This window comes from Stenella coeruleoalba, assembly GCF_951394435.1.
Source record: "Stenella coeruleoalba genome assembly, chromosome: 1".
In the NCBI taxonomy this organism is placed as follows: domain Eukaryota; kingdom Metazoa; phylum Chordata; class Mammalia; order Artiodactyla; family Delphinidae; genus Stenella; species Stenella coeruleoalba.
Genome location: NC_137169.1, coordinates 182,312,349 through 182,332,851, shown reverse-complemented (window position 1 = coordinate 182,332,851; position 20,503 = coordinate 182,312,349). Strand labels below are relative to the sequence as shown.

Genomic DNA, 20,503 nt, shown 5'->3' with positions numbered 1-20,503 from the left:
CTGGGTTCTTTATCCACTTTTTTTTTTTCTTTTTTTTTGGGGTACGCGGGCCTCTCACTGTTGTGGCCTCTCCCGTTGCGGAGCACAGGCTCCGGACCTGCAGGCTCGGTGGCCATGGCTCACGGGCCTAGCTGCTCCGCGGCATGTGGGATCTTCCCGGACCGGGGCACGAACCCGTGTCCCCTGTGTTGGCAGGCGGACTCCCAACCACTGCGCCACCAGGGAAGCCCTTATCTACATTTTTATTAGATTCATTTCTTTATTTTCAATTTGCAGGAGAATTCCTTATTTAGTAGGAATATTAACCCTTTTTCATATATAGTGTATTGTTACCTTCTCTCCCTATCCCTGCCAGACTGTTAAGTCAAAGAATTAAAAATTTTTATTCTGTCTCTAGAAGAGCTCTATAACTTACCATGAGTTGAGCTTTTGCATGGTTGCTAAAAAATAGGCATGACTAAAATGTGAACATGTTGAAAATCAAATGGGCTGTTAATTTAATTTCCAGGAGAACCATTTGAGCAGTTTAGTGTTTGTGAAAATTTACGCCCTATTTAAATGGACTTTTAACTTTCTTCATATGAAATGGGGCATGAGCTAGCACATTAGGTGATTTTGAAAAACTCAGCATCAAGAAAAAAACAGCATCAAGTGTTATGCAGGACCATTTCCAGAATAATATTTAGTTGAAATCTGAAAATGGAGATTTGATATTTCTTGAGTTTTATGACATGAATGTGTCTTAAATGTTTGTCCAAGGTCTTGCTGTTTACTTATTGACATTAAATAAGAAAAACACAAAGATCCATTTGAGCTGAGTGATTAAAATGTTGTAAGTGTAATCAAGAATTATGACGGGGAAAGAAAAAATATAATAATTACAATAAAGAGGATTTGACCTGGTCTCTGATTTTTGTCATAAAGTCAGAAGAGTAACATTCATGTTGTTCGTTGTACTCTGTGAAATCTTTTCAAATAATTGGATACAGGTAGTTTTTTATGGTCTCCAAAATAATGCTAAGAACTGAACTCTCTGCAAGAGAAGTAACGAACTAGCAGATTTACTCCCTCCAAAAAATCAAGTACAATAAACAAAGTTGGCCAGTCATTCCTCTTTGTTGTTGTATTTTCCAACATGCTATTTCATCTGTTACCTGCCAGTCATAAAATTATGTTTCCTAACCATAACAGGGGCAAAATTATGGTATAGGAATGTTCACATGGTTTTTGGTATTTTTCTGATTCTGCCCTGTCACCGTCCTCCCCATTGCTTGTATGTCCAAGAGCCCAGTTGGTCCTGTCTACCCTTCTCCTCTGCCCCGGCTTTCATATTCTTGCAGCCACAGCAGTTTGGTGACATCCACTTCTGCCTCCTGGGAGGCCGCTGCTATTTGATGTTTGTGCTGTGATTACTGTCTCTTGATAACATAGGACCTCTGTGAACCGTGCTGGTGTGCAGAATTCCTCGTATGCCAGGTGTGTGTTGCTTTCTCTGGGGCTCTGCAGAAGGATGCTGCATTCTGTGTTACCTTAGTAAATCCAGCTCTTTCCACCCCAAAAAAGTGTATTTATTATAATCCACTACATGGATTCCAAAGCTTTACTGCCTTGTACTCTGAGTGTCTCAAAGAGATTTTTTGAGCAACGTCTTATTTTCTTGTTCTTGGTATAGCATCTGCTCTCCAGAGCTCTGGGACAAGTCCCAGTTAGACTCAGCATAGGCTCAGGGGTATCCAGGGAACAAGACATGCTGATGATATTTTCCCTTCTTACAGTACCTATGGCCCTTTTTTTCCCTTAGGATGACTTCTTACTTTAGAGGCTCCTTAGCTATTAATAGAGATAGTCTCCTGGCAGGCTAGACATGCTTTGAGGTAAGCATAATTTGGCATATATAATTCCACAATGCTATATTTGTTTTAAAGTTTTCAAACATCCTTTTAAAGCCAGCAAAATCTTCTTCTTTTTTTTTTAATTAAAGATTTTTTTTGATGTGAACCATTTTTAAAGTCTTTATTGAATTTGTTACAATATTGCTTCTGTTTTATGTTTTGGTTTTTTGGCGTCAAGGCATGTGGGATCTTAGCTCCCTGACCAGGCATTGAACCTGCAACTCCCTGTGTTGGAAGGCAAAGTCTTAACCACTGGACCGCCAGGGAAGTCCCAGGATCTTTTTTTAGATACATACATAAAACATATAATGGCTGAGCTGCTCTAAGTGAAGCAGGTTGAAGAGTCTTACAGTCAGCCATTTCTCTACAGCTCCTGCATAGAATGTTACAGGTTCTCAGCGATTACTGATCTCTAATTCCATTGTTTTATAGATGAGAAAACGAATGCCCATGGAATTAATCCATATCCATCAGTTCTCTCAGGGCCTTACGAAACTTATTCTAGACTGTCTTTGACTAACTCCATTTTCTTTGTGAGGTGTGGTAGAGTGGAATTAGCTGTTCCTGTGGTATTTTGTGTACGCGTAACATGTAATGCTTATCATTTTCTTTTATACTTAAATGTTTGCAGTGTCTTGAAATAGCAAGGTACTAGAGTATTTGAGATTCCCATCATGCATTTTTTTCTATTTGTATATGTTGAATGATTGATTGGATTATTTTCTGCAGTCATTGTATGTCTTGTCAGACATTGTTACAATGTTTTTAAAGTAGTTAACAATAATATCTTGGACTTATACATTGCTTTGTTTTGAACAACTTTTGTTAAAATGTCAAGGGCACAATACATATTTTTAAAAGCTTGCAGTGCTGGGTATCAAGAAGTTAAGGGCAGACAATTAAGGTAAACATGACAATCCTGTCTACTTTTGGAGGTTTGGAATTTGAAAGGATACCAAGCATGGACTTCTAGCACATTAAGGCCGATCAAGTCTTTGGCCATTTTCTTCTTGCTGTATATGAATTGCCTTCAGGTCAAGAAGTTACAAGTGTAAACCTAAATACCCCATGTAAGGTGAACTTTTTAAATCTTCCTAAATCGGAATTGAAAGAGCGCAAGGTTGGGAGTCAGGAGATATGATTTCTGTTTTGGGTCCAACAAAGTTTAGCAGAGTAACCTTGGAAAGGTCAGAGTTAATTGTAACTTTATGCATTCATGATACTTTATACAGAAAACTTTTCAACAAAGCTCCCAGTCTTCTATGTATGTAAGAAAAGATCTCACCTGCAACAATTTTCTAATCTTCAATATTCTGATTTTAAATTTAAAACTATTAAGTGCTCTAAAAATTAGTTAATTATGCCTATACTATTTTTATTTTAATTATATTCGTTTTGTTGATAAGATTTTAATAAAATTTGGAGCAATTTACTGACCAATCAAGTATTTTAGCTATTTCACCAAAATTTGAATACATTTTAATAAAAATATAAATTAAAGCAAATGTAAACACTTTAAAAACTAATTATTTTCAGGTTATTTTTCTTTTAATATGTGCAGAATTATCTATTGATGCAAAAGGCAAACACAAGAGATTTATGAATTTCATAATATAGAAAATACTCTTCAGCTGCTATGTGCAACTTTTGGAAATACCATGTTAATTTGTGAGTATCTCCAGAACCACAAATGAAAACATGAAGCAATAAAATGGACTTTGGCACTACTGGGAAATGATACTTGGTTAAGCAGGGATTTATTGCATTCATGATATCTGAGAGGAAGGATTTGCCAAGTTAATTAATTTATCTTTTCTCTTACCTAAGTGCTTTCATGGCTCAGATCTCCCCAAAGCTCCAAAGCAGTACCTGTCTCTGTCTTGAGTGGCAGTGTAGCCCATAAACCTTCAGAGCATTCTGACATAATCCCCTTTTATTTTGAGGGCAAGAGATGTGGAGAAGCATTTCCTTGGGGCTTGAAGGGTTACTTGTGAGGGTAGGTGTTCAAGGTCATGGGTCACACTGTGTCAGTGTGAGCCCCAGATCCGAGTGGCAGAAGGCATCCACGTATTCTTCAGTGGATTTGATTTGGGCTATTTGCGATGCTAGGATCCTCTGAAACACAGGGTTTGTGGTAGTGTCCCCCCTTTCCTGGATCTGAAGGTGGTACTGCTTGAGTACCATAGTTGCAGGAGAACTGGGTGTGCTGAGATATCAAAGCTTTGCTTGTGGTCTCTGCCAGATTATTGTAATTAAGGTATTATAATTACTATTAAAGATAAAATGCGGAAGTTATTACGGGGTAGGCTTCTTTCACAAATCATTGCAGTTAATCTGTATGTGTGAATGGCAGGCAGACTACTGGAATATGTGAACAAATAGCATTGCAAGCTAAAATTATGCTGTTCATAAGCAAATAACCTGCCCTGTGCTTCTAAGCATCTTGGAGTTATTTTCTTGGCTGTAGACATTGCTGTAATGTTTACATTTAGTAATCATCGTTGTCTAACATTTAGGACTTCTGAGCAATGAAGTAAGCATTGTATTTTTATCTCATTTCTAGTATAGAAAGTAGAAAATGAAGTAATGTAAGTTTAAAGTTTAGTGCTGATTCAGAATCAACCAATACGTGATAGCTGTTTCACATGATTTTCTGGTATTTGCTTCCTGTAACATTGTTTTGAACCTCAGTTCTAAGGTATTAAGATGGAGGAAAGGTACTAGACATCTGGACAAATTTCTTTCTTTACCAATATTATCATAAACTGTGATATATATTTTATATGTAAAGCTGATGAAACAGTTAATATTGTGGTATACAACAGGGACTCTGACATGATGCATGATAATAGCAACATTATATTTATTCAAGAGGATATTGACTTTTTTTGACATTTACTTTGTACTTGACTCTACATGAAACTTATTGGTATCCACATTACTAAGATTTCTAGTAAGTGCTTTGAAATCAGTCTGTGCTTAAAAGAGTGCTTAGAGATCATTTCTCCAAAGATATTTTAATGTATTCATATCAAACCTGCATAGTACATTTTATAATAAGCTGAATATGTAGATAGTATTCCCATTGTTGAGTGGTAATAGTGTCATTATCTAGTAATAAATTTTATAACTAATTTAATATGCCTCTGTGATTAAGAAAATAAGTTGTAATTTCTATGTAAAGTGTTATGGCCACATAATATTTTGTCAGGTAGCACAAAATTTATCTAGAATATGCACATTAATTCTTGTTTGCCTGTCTAGTTTTAAAATGTATCTTTCTAGACTTCAGTCCGCTCTCTGATTTGTGCCCTACCTTGTTAAAATACAGAACAAAACAAATCAAAAAAGATTCAAGGAGGGCTGTCTCTTAACATTTTGGTTTTTATTCTTTTCAGCAAATCTTTTTATTCAGTAAGAAACTGTACCCCAACCACAAGTGCATTCAAACATGGGAAAACAACTTTTAGAATGTGCTGAATGAAATGAATAAGATCTTGGTTATTCTTTTTTTTTTTTTTTCCATATGGGTAAAGAACTCTTCTGGAGCCAAAGCAAGTGCGGTGAACTAATTTCCATGGGCTTTGAAACAGAGAAGTGGATGAAGCACTGTTTTTAAGGTGTTTTATTCTAACGACACAGTTTTGATTTTGACTGATACACAATATAGGTTTAATATAGGTGAGGCTAGGATCAGTGTGTTAAATACTTCATAATCATTTACAAGAAGGGTTTAGATTTCTTTTTTTTCCCCAATGTTTATTTATTTTATTATTAGTCTTCCATTTTATACACATCAGTGTATACATGTCAATCTCAATCTCCCAATTCATCCCACCCCCACCCCCTGCCACTTTCCCCTCTTGGTGTCCATACATTTTTTCTCTCCTTCTGTGTCTCTATTTCTGCTCTGCAAACCGGTTCATCTGTACCATTTTTCTAGGTTCCACATATATGCGTTAGTATATGATGTTTGTTTTTCTCTTTCTGACTTACTTCACTCTGTATGACAGTCTCAAGATGCATCCACATCCCTACAAATGACCCATTTCGTTCCTTTTTATGGCTGACTAATATTCCATTGTATATATGTACCACATCTTCTTTATCCATTCATCTGTCTGTCGATGGGCATTTAGGTTGCTTCCATGACCTGGTTATTGTAAATAGTGCTGCAGTGAACATTGGGGTGTGTGTATCTTTTTGAATTATGATTTTCTCTGGGTATATGCCCAGTAGTGGGATTTCTGGGTAACATGGTAATTCTTTTAGTTTTTTAAGGAACCTCCATAGTGTTCTCCATCGTGGCTGTATCAATTTACATTCCCACCAACAGTGCAGGAGGGTTCCTTTTTCTCCACACCCTCTCCAGCATTTGTTGTTTGTAGATTTTCTGATGATGCCCATTCTAACTGGTGTGAGGTGATACCTCACTGTAGTTTTGATTTGCATTTCTCTAATAATTAGTGATGTTGAGCAGCTTTTCATGAGCTTCTTGTCCATCTGTATGTCTTCCTTGGAGAAATGTCTATTTAGGTCTTCTGCCCATTTTTGGATTGGGTTGTTTGTTTTTTTAATATTGAACTGCATGAGCTGTTTATATATTTTGGAGATTAATCCTTTGTCCGATGATTCATTTGTAAATACTTTCTCCCATTCTGAGGGTTGTCTTTTTGTCTTGTTTATGGTTTCCTTTGCTATGCAAAAGCTTTGAAGTTTCATTAGGTCCCATTTGTTTATTTTTGTTTTTATTTCCATTTCTCTAGGAGATGGATCAAAAAAGATCTTGCTGTGATTTATGTCACAGTATTCTTCCTATGTTTTCCTCTAAGAGTTTTATAGTGCCAGGTCTTACATTTAGGTCTGTAATCCATTTTGAGTTTATTTTTGTGTATGGTGTTAGGAAGTGTTCTAATTTCATTCTTTTAGATGTAGCTATCCAGTTTTCCCAGCACCACTTATTGAAGAGACTGTCTTTTCTCCATTGTGTATCATTGCCTCCTTTGTCATACATTAGTTGACAATAGGTGTATGTGTTTATCTCTGGGCATTCTATCTTGTTCCATTGATCTGTATTTCTGTTTTTGTGCCAGTACCATATTGTCTTGATTACTGTAGCTTTGTAGTATAGTCTGAAGTCAGGGAGTCTGATTCCTCCAACTCTTTTTTTTTCCCTCAAGACTGCTTTGGCTATTCGGGGTCTTTTGTGTCTCCATACAAATGTTAAGATTTTTTGTTCTAGTTCTGTAAATAATGCCATCGGTAATTTGATAGGGATTGCACTGAATCTGTAGATTGCTTTGGGTAGTATAGTCATTTTCACAATATTGATTCTTCCATCCAGGAACATGGTATACTTCTCCATCTGTTTGTATTGTCTTTAATTTCTTTCATCAGTGTCTTATAGTTTTTTGCACACAGGTCTTTTGTCTCCCTAGGTAGGTCTATTCCTAGGTATTTTATTCTTTTTGTTGCAGTGGTAAATGGGAGTGTTTCCTTAATTTCTCTTTTAGATTTTTCATCATTAGTGTATAGGAATACAAGAGATTTCTGTGCATTAATTTTGTATCTTGCAACTTTACCAAATTCATTAATTAGATCTAGTAGTTTTCTGATGGCATCTTTAGGATTCTCTCTGTATAGTATCATGTCATCTGCAGACAGTGATAGTTTTACTTCTTCTTTTCCAATTTGTATTCCTTTTATTTCTTTTTCTTCTCTGATTGCTGTGGCTAGGACTTCCAAAACTGTGTTGCATAATAGTGGCAAGAGTGGACATTCTTGTGTTGCTCCTGATCTTAGAGGAAATGCTTTCAATTTTTCACCATTGAGAATGATGTTTGCTGTGGGTTTGTCGTATGTGGTCTTTATTATGTTGAAGTAGGTTCCCTCTGTGCCCACTTTCTGGAGAGTTTTTATCATAAATGGGTGTTGAATTTTGTCAAAAGCTTTTTCTCCATCTATTGAGATGATCATTTGGTTTTTCTTCTTCAGTTTGTTAATGTGGTGTATCACATTGATTGATTTGTGTATGTTGAAGAATCCTTGCATCCCTGGGATGAATCCCACTTGATCATGGTGTATGATCCTTTTAATGTGTTGTTGGATTCTGTTTGCTAGTATTTTGTGGAGGATTTTTGCATCTATATTCATGAGTGATATTGGTCTGTAATTTTCTTTTTTTGTAGTATCTTTGTCTGGTTTTGGTATCAGGGTGATGGTGGCCTCATCAAGTGAATTTGGGAGTGTTCCTTCCTCTGCAATTTTTTGGAAGAGTTTGAGAAGGATGGGTGTTAACTCTTCTCTAAATGTTTGATAGAATTCACCTGTGAAGCCATCTGGTCCTGACTTTGGTTTGTTGGAAGATTTTTAATCACAGTTTCCATTTTATTACTTGTGATTGGTCTGTTCATATTTTCTATTTCTTCCTGGTTCAGTCTTGGATGGTTATACCTTTCTAAAAATTTGTCCATTTCTTCCAGGTTGTCCATTTTATTGGCATAGAGTTTCTTGTAGTAGTCTCTTAGGATGCTTTGTATTTCTGCGGTGTCTGTTGTAACTTCTCCTTTTTCATTTCTAATTTTATTGATTTGAGTCCTCTCCTTTTTTTTCTTGATGAGTCTGGCTAATGGTTTATCAATTTTGTTTATTTTCTCAGAGAACTAGCTTTTAGTTTTATTGATCTTTGCTATTGTTTTCTTTGTTTCTGTTTCTTTTTTTTTTTTTTTTTTTTAATTTATTTATATATTTATTTATTTTTGGCTGTATCGGGTCTTTGTTGCTGTGTGCGGGCTTCTCATTGTAGTGGCTTCTCTTGCTGTGGAGCACACGGGCTTCAGTAGTTGTGGCTCTCAGGCTCAAGAGCACAGGCTCAGCAGCTGTGGCACACAGGCCTAGCCGCTCCGCGGCATGTGGGATCCTCCCAGACCAGGGCCCGAACCCGTGTCCCCTGCGTTGGCAGGTGGATTCTTAACCACTGCGCCACAAGGGAAGCCCTGTTTCTGTTTCTTTTATTTCTGCTCTGATCTTTATGATTTCTTTCCCTCTTCTAACTTTGGGTTTTGTTTGTTTCTTTCTTTACTTCCTTTAGGTGTAATGTTAGATTGTTTATTTGAGACTTTTCTTGTTTCTTGAGGCAGGCTTGTATAGCTATAAACTTCCCTCTTAGAACTGCTTTCGCTGCATCCCATAGGTTTTGGATCATCGCGTTTTCATTGTCATTTGTCTGTATGTATTTTTTGATTTCCTCTTTGATTTCTTCAGTGATCTCTTGGTTATTAATGTATTGTTTAGCCTCCATGTGTTTGTGTTTTTTACGTTTTCTTCCCTGTAATTGATTTCTAATCTCAAAGCGTTGTGGTCAGAAAAGATGCTTGATATGAATTCAGTTTTCTTAAATTTACTGAGGCTTGATTTGTGACCCAAGATGTGATCTATGTTGGAGAATGTTCTGTGCACACTTGAGAAGAGAGTGTAATCTGCTGTTTTTGGATGCAATGTCCTATAAAGATCAATTAAATCTGTCTGGTCTATTTTGTCATTTAAAGCTTGTGTTTCCTTATTAATTTCCTTTCGGATGATCTGTCCATTGGTGTAAGTGAGGTGTTAAAGTCCCCAACTGTTATTGTGTTGCTGTCGATTTCCTCTTTTAGAGCCATTAGCAGTTGCCTTATGTATTGAGGTGCTCTTATGTTGGGTGCATATATATTTATAATTGTTATATCTTCTTGAATTGATCCCTTGATCATTACGTAGTGTCCCTTCTTGTCTCCTGTAACATTCTTTTTTTTAAAGTCTATTTTGTCTGATATGAGTATTGCTACTCCAGCTTTCTTTTGATTTCCATTTGCATGGAATATCTTTTTCCATCCCCTCACTTTCAGTCTGTATGTGTCCCTAGGTCTGAAGTGGGTCTCTTGTAAACAGCATATATGTGGATCTTGTTTTTGTATCCATTCAGCAAGCCTGTGTCTTGTTGTTAGAGCATTTAATCCATTCACGTTTAAGGTAGTTATCGAAATGTATGTTCCTATGACCATTTTCTTAATTGTTTTGGGTTTGTTTTTGTAGGTCCTTTTCTTCTCTTGTGTTTGCCAGTTAGAGAAGTTCTTTTAGCATTTGTTTTAGAGCTGGTTTGGTGGTGCTGAATCTTAGCTTTTGCTTGTCTGTAAAGCTTTTGATTTCTCCGTTGAATCTGAATGAGATCCTTGCTGGGTAGAGCAATCTTGGTTGTACGTTCTTCCCTTTCATCACTTTAAGTATATCATGCCACTCCCTTCTGGCTTGTAGAGTTTCTGCTGAGAAATCAGCTCTTAACCTTATGGGAGTTCCGTTGTATGTTATTTGTTGTTTTTCCCTTGTTGCTTTCAATAATTTTTCTTTGTCTTTAATTTTTGCCAGTTTGCTTACTATATGTCTCTGCTTGTTTCTCATTGGGTTTATCCTGTATGGGACTCTCTGTGCTTCCTGGACTTGGGTGGCTATTTCCTTTCCCATGTTAGGGAAGTTTTCTACTGTAATCTCTTCAAATATTTTCTCAAGTCCTTTTTCTCTCTCTTCTTCCTCTGGGACCCCTATAATGCGAATGTTGTGTTTAATGTTGTCCCAGAGGTCTCTTAGGCTGTCTTCATTTCTTTTCATTCTTTTTTCTTTATTCTGTTCCGCAGCAGTGAATTCCACCATTCTGTCTTCCAGGTCACTTATCCGTTCTCCTGCCTCAGTAATTCTGCTGTTGATTCCTTCTAGTGTATTTTTCATTTCAGTTATTGTATTGTTCATCTCTGTTTGTTTGTTCTTTAATTCTTCTAGATCTTTGTTAAACATTTCTTGCATCTTCTCGATCTTTGCCTCAATTCTTTTTCCGAGGTCCTGGATCATCTTCACTATCATAATTCTGAATTCTTTTTCTGGACGATTGCCTATCTCCATTTCATTTAGTTGTTTTTCTGGGGTTTTATCTTGTTCCGTCATCTGGTACATAGCCCTCTGCCTTTTCATTTTGTCTATCTTTCTGTGAATGTGGTTTTTGTTCCACAGGCTGCAGAATTGTAGTTCTTCTTGCTTCTGCTGTCTGCCCTCTGGTGGATGAGGCCTGTGGAAGTTTCCTGATGGGAGGGACTGGTGGTGGGTAGAGCTGGCTGTTGCTCTGGTGGGCAGAGCTCAGTAAAACTTTAATCCGCTTGTCTGCTGATGGGTGGAGCTGGGTTCCCTCCCTGTTGGTTTTTTGGTCTGAGGCGACCAAACACTGGAGCCTGTCCGGGCTCTTTGGTGGGGCTAATGGTGGACTCTGGGAGGGCTCACGCCAAGGAGTACTTCCCAGAACTTCTGTTGCCAGTGTCCTTGTCCCTTGGTGAGCCACAGGTGCCCCCTGCTTCTTCAGGAGACCCTCCAACACTAGCAGGTAGGTCTCCTTCAATCTCCTATGGGGTCACTGCTCCTTCCCCTGCGTCCCGATGCACACACTTCTTTGTGTGTGCCCTTCAAGAGTGGAGTCTCTGTTTCCCTCAGTCCTGCTGAAGTCCTGCAATCAAATCCCGCTAGCCTTCAAAGTCTGATTCTCTATGAATTCCTCCTCCCATTGCCAGACCCTCAGGTTGGGAAGCCTGATGTGTGGCTCAGAAACTTCACTCCAGTGGGTGGACTTCTGTGGTATAAGTGTTCTCCAGTTTGTGCGTCACCCACCCAGCAGTTATGGGATTTGATTTTATTGTGATAGCGCCCCTCCTACCGTCTCATTGCAGTTCTCCTTTGTCTTTTTACGTGGGGTATCTTTTTTGTTGAGTTCCAGTGTCTTCCTGTCAATGATTGTTCAGCAGTTAGTTGTGATTGTGGTGTTCTCGAAAGAGGGAGTGAGAGCATGTCCTTCTATTCTGCCATCTTGAACCAATCTCTGGTTATTCTTTTTATATTAAGTGGGTCTGAAACTGGGGACTAAAGCAACTCACAAACCATTGCTGCTTATGCAGCCTCTCCTTTTCAGCTTTTGTCTGTTCTCAATTGTATTTTGAATGAATCCTGTCTTCCATCTTTAATAAAATGCTTGGTAGAATGTAATGGAAAGGATATTACCATGAACATTTAAAAATTCACTAAAAGATACTCACAGTCTTCCCTCTGTGTTTTAACAGGGGCTTTGATTGCCTATTTTACTGTAAAGTATATTTTGGGTGTTTACCACAGTATCCCTAGTACACTTTGCTGTTTGACCTGTGTAAGGTGCCCCAGGACACCTGCATTGCAGAATAATGCTGCTCTAGACCAGTACAACTCAGGCTTTAATGTAAGTATGAGTCACCTGGGGATCTTGTTAAAATGCAAATTTTGATTCAGCAGGGCTGGAAAGGAGCTGAGATTCTGCATTTCTAACAAGCTCCCAGGTGATGCTACTGCTCCTGGTCTAGAGATCACACCTTGAAAGTATAGGTTATATCCGTATGTCTAGTGCTTCTTAACGCATATACCAAGAGTCACAGTAATAGCTAAAGTTCTCGAACTTTAGCAGCCACTGGAATCTTGTGGGAGAATGTTTGCTAAAAATTGGGCTCCACTCCTCAGAGTTCATTTTGGTGGGGCTTTGGAGCCCAGGAATCTGCATTTTTCAAACCTCCTCAGATTTTGATGTAGGTGGTCTAAAACCACACTTTGAGAAATAGTACTTTAAAGTTTGAAATTACTATGGAAATTCTCAAACCTTTCTGGAATGACAGCTTTTTAAAGACAAAGATGCCATGAAAAGCCCATCTGAAAGGTGATTGCCTAAAATGCCAATGTAGAATTTGGTTAATGAGGAAGCAGTGGTATAAGTTTGTATGTTTCACTGTTCTATCCCATTGCCTCAGGCAGAAGGTGCATAATTTATTATAATACATCAATGGTAAAGACCATAACTTCATTTACTCCCTAATTAGCCTTGAAGCCGTCTTAAATTGGATACTGTAGTTGGTTAGATGTAATAGGTGGGTGGGTATATTAAATGATGGTGAATGGTTGCCAGTGTTGATTCTGCTCTTGGGTATTCTGACCAGGATATTTACTCTCTCTGGGATACATTTATATCTCTAATATTACTTGCTATCATATATACCTAGTATCACAGGTCTAGCCTGTTTCATATATAAAATGTAGAGTTGGTTCTCAAGTTAAAAAAATAGGAATTCGGGTAACTAATGAGTTGTCATTTCAGTTTAAGGCAGCAGTTAAAATTTAAAAATATGTCATTCAAAGTGAACTTTTTAAAATGACATCTTTTCATAACTTTAAAATCAGTTCTTCATTTGCTCATGTCTCTTTTTTAAGGATGTGGGTGGTATTTATATAATACCTAATTGATTCTATACAAGTTATTTAAAATAAAAGGGTTATACAGAGGTTGCAGAAACGGTGACTGCCATCTAGAATACTCTGATCAGCAAACTGTAATGTTAACCAAAGTGATTTAAAAGGTTTATTTAGGATTAATCCATCATATGCTTAAATTTATTATGTTATTTATTCACTAATTTGCATGTGATTTTGCAATTCAGAAACTTTAAGCAAACAGAGGTGTACCCAAAAATGAAGTTTAGGATGAATTGAATTAAAACAGATTTTAACCAAGATCAGCCCTGGACAGAAATGTGGGATTAGTGAGCTGTGATTACATTCCTCCTTTTCTGCTCCTCTGCCCTCAAGAGCAAATTCCTTTGTGCCACATCTGGATGGTTTTGTTCCACTGCCACAGTACCCCTCTGAGGTCTCTCTTGCCCTTGAGAATTTCAAGGTGTAGAGCAGAGACAGTTTTGAAAACCATCATGACCTAGTACAGTAAGTGCTGTGTGAGGATATCACACAAAGTACTTTAAGATCACAGAGAGAGATTAATTCTGCTTGTTGAAGGGAAAGGGGAGAAGAAGATAGACAAATGATGAGGATATAAACTAAGTGACCTTATTGAGGTACCTTTCTGTTGTGAATTTTCTGGTTTATTAATAACCTGAGAACTGTGCTTCACTATCCATAATATTCGTACCTCTTGACACAAAAGTAGTGAGCATGGGGAGGAAAAGTATCTACTAGTTTTTAAAGCAGACCAAAAATGTTTTCATTTCATGCTAGGAAGTAGTTTTATTTAAATTTGAGTAAAAATTTTGCTTTGATATTCTCCAACATAATATTAGTTCAATTGTTAATGAATTGAAAAGGCATTACACTTTTCTTGATAGTCCTTTGTATATTCCAGCTGGTTTGAGTTAAGAGACATATGAATGGAAAAGAAAGGTAAACAGTATTTAAATCCTGTCACATTTTTAAGAGCCGTGGATTTCTAATTAAGACGAAATTCAGGATAGCTTTTTGTACTAAAGTAGAAGATCTGTGTTTCAGACCCACTGTCAAGTTGTCTTCATCTTCACAACTAACATTTTCTGAGTTTCTACAGATATAGCTCAAGTTAGTCATAATAACATTACTCTAGCAAAATGTAATTATAGGCATGTGTCTTATGAAAATAATGTTTACAGCTTTACTATATTGTTATATATAAATTAGGGAGAAATTTTCTATCATTTAAAATTAACTCAGTTACAATTTTGACGTTCCTTGATGCTTAGAGCTGTGCTGTCCAATACAATAGCCACTAGCCACATGTGGCTATTTAAATTTAAATTAATTGAAATTAAGTAAAATATAATATTCTGTGTTAAATGTTAAAAAAAACATTTCAGTTGCTCAATAATCACACATGGCTAGCAGCTACTTGATTGGACAGTACAGATAAAGAACATTTCTGTCACTCTGTTCAATAGCACTCGTCTAGATTTTCAAGTATATGACAGGTGTGGAATTGTTAGGATATGCACATTGTATCAGTTAGGATTAGGTTCACTTGTGTGAGGCTAGACACCATAGAAAACAGTGGCTTAAATAAGATAGTTTATTTTCCTCCCATAGAAATAAAGTCTGGAGGTAGATGATCCAAGACTAGCGAGGTAACTTCATGGTGTAAAGAACCTAAACTGATTCTTGTTTTGCTGCTATGCTGCCATCATATAGCTTCTACCTTGAGGTTCAGGATGGCTGCTCAAGCTCCAGCCATCAAGTCTGCATTCCAGCAGAGGAAAGAGGGAAAGAAGGGAAGCAGTTTCCCTCTTTTTTAAGATTTCCCATTTAACTGTCATAGAACACTTTGACTTATATTTAATTGGTTAGGACTTATATTTTATTTTTCACATGGCCAGTATTAACCACAAGAGAGGACAGGACAGCAGTGTGTTTCTTTTGAGAGGCCTTGCTGTTGTCAAGTTCCTCAGAAGGGCCGATGAGAAATTAGTTTTAATATTTAGAAACTAATTTAAATGAATAATTTTTCTAGGAGTAAAAACTCTTTTGTAGTGCGTTCTAAAACCTAGGAGAGCAATAGGAAGCAAATAATATTACCTCATTTAACTGAGGCAGAGAGGTCATTCAGAAATCACAAATTTAGTTGGATAATCCCTATGGTGCCCATTTTTCATGTTCTTGGAGCTCAGTATTGTTTTCTAAAGTAATAGTTTGTCATATTATCTATAAAATGTTATTGTTGAGTTAAGACTTCAGTTGTGTGGGGTTTTGCTCAGATATATAGCCCAAACTGTCCAAATTAAAACACTTTGAGATTAATGAAATGAGCAAATTAATTAGTCAGGAATGATACTTTTCAGAAGAGTAGTATTCTTCATTTTATAATGTAATGTTTTCTAACATTTTGTTTATGTTTGTTAATAGGCAGCATAATCTGTAGTTGATTTCACTAAAAAATGGAAAGTTGCTATTAATGTTTTCAGTATTATTTTTATTTACACATTTTATTCTGTTGGAATCAAAATTTTCTATTTGTCATTTTCTTTATTTTTCTTTGTTTTTCACTAATTACTGGTGTTTTCAGTAATTCACTTTTAAAATGTCTGTCTGCACCATCAGGAAGTTTAGAAAGAGTGTGAGAAAATATGATAGTAAGGAGGGCACATTCAACTGCCATTCTGCTTTTTGATCACAGGCTCTTGCGTGACAGGACTTGACCACCACTGTTCTTGTAATTCCTTTGGTGCCAGTTTCATATAGCTTCTATATGTTGTTTCGTATGTTGTTTCAATATGTTGTTTCATATTTCATGGGGGATGTAGAAACAGGCTAGAGTGGTCTTAGAACATGTAATAGACTCGTGTTTAAGTCAAATGTAGTTCCTCAGTGTTACACAATTAAATATTTAATTATATTCTTTTGATATTTTAGATAGAGACCTTAAAAAGACTACATTATCAGAAAGAGATGGATATAAAATAGCTATGACTTATAACTTAAGAAATCTTATTTCAGCCTATGTTCAAAGAGAGACAGTTAAAATGATGTAAGCTTCTAGGGCTTGTGATTCCTGTTTAACAGTTTGTGTCTTTAAGTCATTAGGTTGTTCCCATGCTCTCCAAACACGTTTTTATTGTCATTTAGCAGAGACTCTGGAAGTCCATATCTTAAGAATTCAAACAGTTAATATATTTATCTTCTTCTAAAGGGAACCATCAGTAAAACTTGGCAACGGTTGAGTTTGTATTTTCTTACGTGCTGGGAGGTGACCATTACTGCTATAGGCTTTCTTTAGTTCTAATTTTGCCTAAGAGCCTGTGTAATTTTGCTTGTGGAATTTCCTAGGAAATTTCATATTTGAATCCGGTAAGAATGAAGACAGACAGTATTTTCAATGGACTTATTAGCCCAGTAGTCAATTTGTAACGTGAGGTTAGTAGGTGAATCTTGCTTTACTATTCCCCTCTCCCCAAATTAAAATTTTAGAACAGAGATTTCTAATTGACACTGTCAGTGACTTTATTACAAATTTCTTTACCCTCATGTATTGACTTGGGGGTTGCAACCTGTGTCTTTGATCTGACTTTTTACTCTTACTCTTCTTTATCTGTCCAGTTTCATTGACTTCTTTCCCTTGGCATACTGCGTACTACCAAACCTGTTATCTTACTGTCTGCTCAACCTTCCTTTTAAAAAGATTTTGCTTTTTGAACTTAGATTTATTTATTTTACTGATCAAGAAAAGAATATTAGGAGAGGAAGAACATGCCCAGGAGAGACTGGGAAGTCCTTTGTGGCCACTGTCTGTTATTCTGGAATTCAAGAGACTGGTCTGGGTTATAGATCAACTATTAGGCTCTATCAGTATATAAGTGGTGTTAGGGTCATAGAATAATAGGAGGGTGGAGGGAAGAATGCATCAGAGTAAAGTAAAAGTGAGGTTGGTGCCCTACATAATTAAAAGTTAAGGCAGAAATGTAACTGTATGCATACAATGCTAGCAGAAGTCTTTGGAAATTTTTAAAAAGAGCTAGAAAAATGTCATGCAATTGAAGCAGTGATAACAGAGTTTTTCATTAAAAACAGCAATCAGACATCACAAAGATATTGTGAAACAAGCATTGAACATTGATTAGGACAATGTATTTATCTCCAAGATCATCAGTGAAGGTTTGAAATTAGATGAATCTGGGTTCAAGCCATAGTACCAGCAACCGCACACACAGTAAATGTAGACACAGGTGTTTGTTTCTTGAAATTCAGTTTCATTGTCTGCAAAATAAAGATAACAATGCAAAGTTTATATAACCAAGTGAGGAAAATGAGATCTGTGATACAGAATGTCTTACATACTAGACCCTGCATTAATATAAGATTATATTCCTAGATGGTAAAAATTATAGTGAAGAAAATGTGAAAGGGTGTTAAAGGAAGGATTATAGCTAAAGAAGTAGGTTTGGTTCTTAAATGTTAGAAATGCTCTTTATGTAGCTTTGGTCTGAAGAACATTAGATTGGAATAGAAACACATGCGTGATGCTGCACAGCCAAATGAAAGGTAAGTGCCAATAAGAGAGAACTCACTATGTTATTGAATGAGAAGAATATTGTTGATGAGAAAGATTTTTAGATACACAAATTCAAAACAATCTACATAAACAAGCTCATCAAGTAACTTTGTCACAGTAGCAGCCATCAATTCTATCCTTAATATTCCATGAATCTACTAAATCAGATACTGAAATAAATAAAAAACACAAAAATTGTCCTAAAACATCAATAGATAATGGCTCTCAGGGATATTTTAACCAGACTACTTAAAAATACAGGAGTATAGTTGAAATTAACTCTGATGTTTAGGAGAAGAATTGTCAATTACCAATTGCAAATTTGACCTTTGGGAAAGACCTAGAATTTTGGAATTCTGGGTAGCTGAGAAGTCTCTTCCTCTGAGACAGAATTATTACATTGATATTTTCTTCCTGTGACTCAATTATTTCCAATTTTTATTCATATAACACAGGTGTGGTCCTTTTTAGACTGTTCTACAAAATTTGTAAGAACTAGGTATTCAAGTGATGCCATTTTGGGAATTTTCTTCATCTTTTAAGTTGGCATTGGGTATCTGGGAAATCTGTTCCTATTAATATTATACATGTACATTTAAAAAATTCATCCATACCGGAAGAAGCCCACAGGTATGATTCTCATGCACCTAACCCTAGCTAATATCATGACCATTTTGTTCAGGGGCATTCAAGATGCAATGTCATCTTTTGGAATTTGGCCTATAATGGGTGATATTGGCTGTAAATCATTGTTGTACATTCATAGGGTGACTCAAGGCATTTCTCTCTGCACAATTTCTGTCTTGAACACTTTTCAGGCCATTAGAATTAGCCCCAGAAACTCTAAGCGGGCATGGCTCAAACCCCAAATCTCCACATGCATTTTGCCTTCGTTCCTCTTTTTCTGGGTCATCAATATGCTCATCTACTTCTGGATCATCACAAACAATAAAGCCGTCACCAATGCCTCAGCTGCCCAACCTGGCTATTCTCTGGCTTACTGTACAACAAAGCAAGGGGGTTACAGGGTGTCAGCAGTATTTCAGAGTGCCATGCTCATCTAGAATTTCCTCTGCATCAACCTCATGATCTGGACTAGTGGCTACATGGTGATGCTCCTCTACAATCATCACAAGACAGTTCAGAATCTTCGCGGCAACAACTTTTCTCCCAGACTGTCTCCTGAAACCAAGCTACCAACACCATTCTGCTCATAAGCTGCTTTGTCTTCTTTTATTGGACCAACGGCTATCTTACCACTTACTTGTCCTTAAAAATCTGAAAGTAACATGATGCTAGAGCACATCACTGGATTTCTGTCCTCTTGCTACCCAGACATCTGTCCTTTGGTGATGCTGAAAAACGCCAGTAGAATTTCCTGCCTCAACTCCTCCCTTGCCAAGATGAGAAGGCTCTCTAGTAAAAGGGAATTAGTGATGGCATGGTCACCACCCAGCTTTCCTCTCAGTAGAAGGATACAGTGTCATAAAAGTGTTTTGAAAGAAAGACACAGTATTGAAAAGTTTTTTTTTTTTTATTCTGCATTTGGGCTCTATTCAAAAGGTAATAGAAAAATATAGTTAAAATTTAATTAACCCTATGAAAACTATGTCTCCTGCAGGATTCCTCTGAATTTTATCAGATTCAGAAATCTCATGTTCCTACTTCGCTAAGAATTTTTTATTATGAATGTGTTTTCAATTTGATCACTTTTACATTTTTAAAGATTACGTGATTTTTAACCCCTTTTCTACTAATGTGGTCAATTTATTACTCCATTTGAGTAGTTTATATTTAAATGTTTATTCAGTCTTTTAGTCCTGGAATTCAAATATACCTGTTGACGATATTTTATTTTTACATATCACTGATTTTAACTTGCTGGTATTCATCTATAATTATTTTTTCCACAGTGTTGTTGTATACTTTTGGTACATTTATATTGGTTCAATAAAACAAATGGAGAATGTTAAAAATATATATATGTCAAAGGAGCCATTTACACTTGCACCAGCTCACTTCTGTAAGAACTGCAATCTGGCTCCTGCCACCAGCACTTGACTAAGTACTTATTCGAAGTTCACCGGTGATCCACTAATTAAAACTCCAGTGACCTCTTCTCTGACTTTGCATTCCTTCATCTCTGCCACATTTTAATTTTTGGCTACTCTCTCCTTGAAATTCTCAGTTCTCACTGCTTCCCATTGAGCACTCTTCACTCCATCCTACTGGGACTTGTTACAGTCTAGTAGGACTTCCTTTTTTTTTTTTTAATCTTCCTTCCATTTAGTCATGCAAAACCACCACCTGAAATATCACCCCTTCTCATCTCTGCCTGTTACAGATCCTACCTGTGCTTTAAGACCTACTTTATGTGTCATCTTCCCTTTAAGCTTTTAAAAATGTTCTTTCTCATTCCTATAGTCATCTAGTTCCTACTTAAAGTACTTTTAAGATGCATTTTTTTCCCTGACAGTATGATTTTGTACACATTTTTAAATCTACCCCAGCAGATATAAATCACAGGAGTAAAAAGGCCACCATTGCAATTTCCTCAATGTTGTGTATAATCAGTAACCTTAAATATTCATTTACTGTGCTATGGTAGGCAGAATAATGACTCCCCTATCATCCCTAATCCCCAGAACCTCTGAATATGTTAGGTTACATGGCAAAGGGGAATTAAGGTAACAGATGGAATTAAGGTTGCTAATGAATTAACTTTAAA

General features: G+C 36.6%; 1 protein-coding gene and 1 pseudogene across 9 annotated transcripts in view; both read left to right on the top strand.

Annotated features, from left to right (window-relative positions):
• The window catches only part of RABGAP1L (RAB GTPase activating protein 1 like), a 797,484-nt gene that overhangs the window by 372,202 nt on the left and 404,779 nt on the right, over nucleotides 1–20,503 (top strand). The window lies entirely within an intron of this gene.
• LOC307194290 (vomeronasal type-1 receptor 1-like) lies at nucleotides 17,781–19,196 on the top strand (annotated as a pseudogene). Its single transcript has 2 exons — nucleotides 17,781–18,812; nucleotides 18,912–19,196. The product of its transcript is annotated as a vomeronasal type-1 receptor 1-like (transcript).